The sequence below is a fragment of the Macrobrachium nipponense genome, chromosome 28 (assembly GCF_015104395.2).
Source record: "Macrobrachium nipponense isolate FS-2020 chromosome 28, ASM1510439v2, whole genome shotgun sequence".
Taxonomy (NCBI): domain Eukaryota; kingdom Metazoa; phylum Arthropoda; class Malacostraca; order Decapoda; family Palaemonidae; genus Macrobrachium; species Macrobrachium nipponense.
The window spans coordinates 49,748,226-49,753,225 of NC_087217.1; positions in this window are offsets into that span (position 1 = coordinate 49,748,226).

The window sequence follows — 5,000 nt, forward strand, 5'->3', positions numbered from 1 at the left end:
GAGGACCGGAGGGCGCGGCGAGCTCAACCTGACGGGGGCGAGAGACGGCGGTCTCGCCCGGAGAGAAGGCTCCCTTGGCCGGGTTCGTAAATAGCGTAGTTAGGGCGAGGCTGCGGTAATTCAGACGGATTTACGCGCCCTCTGAGTGCAATGCTCCCAGGGAATAATATTCACGCCCATGTCGAATGAACATTACGACGCCGTAGTTTATATTTTTCGATGTTTTTTTTATAATTTTTTTTTTATCCCTCCAACCGCCTCTCCTTTTTTTTTCCTCCTGGTCCTCCATCCTCAACCTTGTCCTCATTCTCTTCCTCCTACTCCTCCTATTCCTCCTCCTCCTAGCGCACCTTCTGTGTTGTCGCGACGTTCCAGAAACTCTATGATATGAATATTGTCGATGAGACAATTTCTCCCTCCTCCTCCATCCTCCATCCTCCATCCTCCACTCCCTACCCCCCAACCATCTTAGCCCCCTTCCACTGCTATTCCCTTACCCACCCCCTAAAGAGCCACATGCCCTACACCCTACCATACTGCCACCTCCATCCCAAATAGCCCCCCTCTTCCCGGCCCCATGGCCATCCCCTACACCCTACTGCCACCTTCATCCCACATACACCCACCCTCCCCGACTCCCGCCCCCCACACCCCATCCTCTGAAAAGAAAACAGAAATGCTCGCTTGAAATAGGGGGTGATTCTTGCTATTACAGTGCAATTCTGGTGCAAAATTTAAAACCTTTCCCCATTACCTGTACTTCCAGAACCAAAAAAAAAAGTCTAAAAAAAGTTGGAAAAATAAAAACAAAGGCCGTGTTTATTTTCGCCTCCCTTTAAAGCCTTTGTTAATACTTTAATTAGCAGAGGGGGGGAATGACCAGCTTTGCGAGAAGCCATGTCGTCTACTGGGAGGCAAAACGAGGAGGAGGAGGAGGAGGAGGAGGAATAGAGGAAATGAAGAGGAGGAATACACGACGGAATGAATTAAAGGAAAATGCAGGTAATTAGAGGAAATATATATATTATATATATATATATCCTATATATATATATATATATATATATATATATATGTATACAGAGGAGGAGGGAACGATGGATGAATTAAAGGAAAAAAGCAGGTAATTAAGAGAAAAATTGAAATAAAAAGATATATATATATATATATATATATATATATATATATATATATATACACACACACACACACACACACACACACACACACATATATATATATATATATATATATATAGAATATATATATATATATATATATACTATAAAAGGAGGACACGACGTAATAAATTAATGGAAAAATGCAGGTAATTATAGTGAGGAAATAGGATTGGAAATAAAAAGATATATATAATTATTATAGAGTTATATAATTCTTATATATATATATATATATATAGTAGTATGTAATAATATATATATATATATATAATTTATATAATATATATCTATATAGTTTATATATTATATTAATATGTATATTGATATATATAATATATATCTATAGTATATTATATAATGATATATAGTATATATATATATATATTATGAATAATGTATATATATTGTCGAGAGAGAGAGAGAGAAGAGAGAGAGAGAGAGAAGAGAGATAGAGAGAGAGGAGAGAGAGAGAGAGTGGAGGAGGAGGAGGAGGAGGAGTAGGAGGAGGAGGAGGAGGGGACACGACGTAATGAATTGAAAGAAAAATGCAGGTAAATAAGAGGAAAGATTGAAACAGAAATAATATACATATTGAGGGGGAAGAGACGATGGAATAAATATAAGAAAAAAAAGTGTAGGTAATTAAGAGGAAAACCTGAGATTCAAAGTAAAATGGATTAAATAGAGGAAGACGTGACAGAATAAATGAAAGGAAAAATGCAGGTAATTAAGAGGAAAATTGAAATACAAAAAAAATAAAATAAAATAATGAAGAGGAGTAAAACACGACGGAATAAATAAAAGAAAAAATGTAGATAATTAAGAGGAAATATTGAAATAACACCACCTCCCTCTCAAAATAAAATAAAACAAATGAAGAGGAAGAAGACATAACAAAATGAATAAAAGAAAAAATGTAGGTGATTAAAATTAGAGATTGAAATAAAAAAAGTAGAGGGAGACACGACGGAATAAATAAAAGAAAAAATATTGGTAATTAAGAAGAAAAATTGAAATACCAAAAATGGAAAATGAAGTGGACGAAGACATAAATAAAAGAGAAAATATAGGTAATTAAAAATAAAAAAAATCAACAGGATAAGGAGGGAGACACGGCTGAATAAATAACGGAGGAAATTTTGGGTAATTAAGAGGAAAATTTGAATTACAAAAATAAAATTAATAAATACACAAATAAGATTGAAATCCTGACATTCTGTATTAATAGCTTAAAATACAAAAACACTATGTTTATACATTAGATAGTTGGTATATTAAGTGTAGTTATTAAGGAAAAACTTAAAATCCCTCAAAATACACAAAACATAACAAATCATATAGTCTTTTATTAAGGGTTTGAAATACAAAATAGCCTTACCATTTAGCTTAGGCCTATATGAATTGTTAGTTACTGTTTGAAATGCATTGACGATTAAAAAGACAACTTGATATAGGGTCCACCCCCCCCCAAAAAAAAAGCCTTATTCTCTACTTTCGGTCTGTATGAACTGTTAACTGCTAAAAGGTATGAACTAACTATTAGGAAAAGTTTGAAATATCGGAGAAAAGGGGTTTAATTCTTTACCTCAGGCTTCTGTAGATTGTTATATTTACCATATCTTACTATAATGGGCGTTATGTCTGTTCGTCCTTCTGTCATTCAATCACGGCCAAACGGCTGGTCTGATGGACATGAAACCTGGCAGGGTAATAGTGGAGACCCCTAAGATGGTTTATATTGGGTTTCATCCTATCTTCCCCAACCCCTCCAAGGGGATGGGGGTGAGAAGGGATTCCCTGAAACGAAGCTGCTTCTGCCCGTGAAACGGGGCTGGTTATGCCCGTAGACTCAGTTACTTTATGAATTTATCATACATAATTTCTGTATACATATGTTTGCTAGTAAAATGAATTCCCTTTCTTTTTTTATGCTTATTCTCTTTTATTTTCAGCACTCTTCAAGGACAATCAAATGCACCTTTTAATACTCGAAATTAACGCTCGTTCATATCTGATATCCTTTATTTCCATGACTTCGTCGTCACTCGTTGAAAATCAAGTTACCGAAGTTATGCAAATTTTTATAACTTTTAATTCCACATTTCTTTTTCTAAATTCTCTGAAACAGCATCATTACACTGAGACTGGACGTCATTGCCTAAACTCACTCTCGTCGACAACGAGGAATATTATGCATAATATTAAGGCAAATCACCAGCTAGCTCTCTCGCTCTCTCTCTCTCTCTCTCTCTCTCTCTCTCTCTCTCTCTCAGATAGGAGAGTTACTTGAAATGCCAACGATACAGTGTTTTCCGAGGCAGTTGCACACCAATGCTGCTGTTACATTCTCTCTCTCTCTCTCTCTCTCTCTCTCTCTCTCTCTCTCTAAAGGAGGGGAGAAGAGAAGTAGAAAGACGAGTAGAAGGAAGAGAAACACCAAGCACAATCAAGCAGTTAGTTAGGTCTCTCTCTCTCTCTCTCTCTGCCAAAGAAATGTTCATATCTTTCATTTTCTAGTTTCTTTCTAGTAGCAAACTGGTTTATCTGTTAAAGTTTGTTATTATATTTATGAAACAAAGACATAGGAAAGCTCTTCATGTGCTATTGTTTCAGAATAGAGCAAAAAAAAAAAAAAAAAAAAAAAGAAAGCTCACTCATCCCCATTTAAAAAGGTGACTACTGAAATTAGGCAAAATAAAGTTGCAAGACAGGCTAGACCGCGGCCTGCACGACTGAATGCAACGAGCATTGCAAGGCTTAACGCAATTTATATCAGGCTAGATATTACACGCATACAAAACACACACATTAAGTTCTTATTCATTGCTGTTGGCTGATGCCTGTTTTCGTGGTCAAATCGTATCAAATTTGGGTGTTACGTACAGGGTTAAGACTCCGCCCCCTTTCCTTACTTCATTTTCTTGTCACTCTCCTGGGTCAGACAAGGGCATTATAACCATGACACCTCGTCGTGCATTGTGACTGGTAAAAGGGCATCATAACCAGGACTTCTCGTCGGGCATTATGACTAATAAAAGGGCATTATGACCAGGACCCTCGTCGGGCATTGTGACCGATAAAAGGGCATCATGACCATGAGTGTATTCATGAACTGTGACTTGTATGAGGCAATTATGACCAACTATCTTAATTACTCTTTGTAAATGATATGAGGCCACAACGGTTAATACTCTGCACTTTGCATTGTTACTGGCATAAGGGCATTATGCCCGAGACTGCAGTGAACCTGTGGGTGGTTTAGAAAGGCAAAATTACTCTCGAGACAGGTATTGTACCAATACCTGTCTCAATGGTTTTTAATTCCTCAAAACAAACTATGAAACAATAGTGTTCAATCCGGATGGTGTAGCAAAGCGAGCCTAATAGATAATTATGTGCTGGAATAGTTATTTATAAATCTTAGTCTCTAGTCTACTAATACTGGATTAAAAACAGTAACTGAGGGCCACAAGAATTCAGAAATAGAAGACTTACAACTTTGCACTGATAATACGGACTCGAATACAAGACCTACCATGTGGAGACTGACATCCCAGAGAGAAAAAAAAAGAAAAAAGAAAAAGAAACTGCTAATTTTAATCCAATTCATGAGATCCGTACCTATTGGATTTGCAGAATTCCCCCCCTTCCTACTCTCCCCTCCCCCCAGAAATTTAAAAAAATAATTAATCGGATATGGAATTAACTCATGTATTGACAACATTTTCGTGGGTGGTTGATGACTTTTGAGTGATAATTCTTTTAAAAGGCAATAAATTTACCTAAAAAGGATATCTTCTCGATTAAACAGCATCAGAG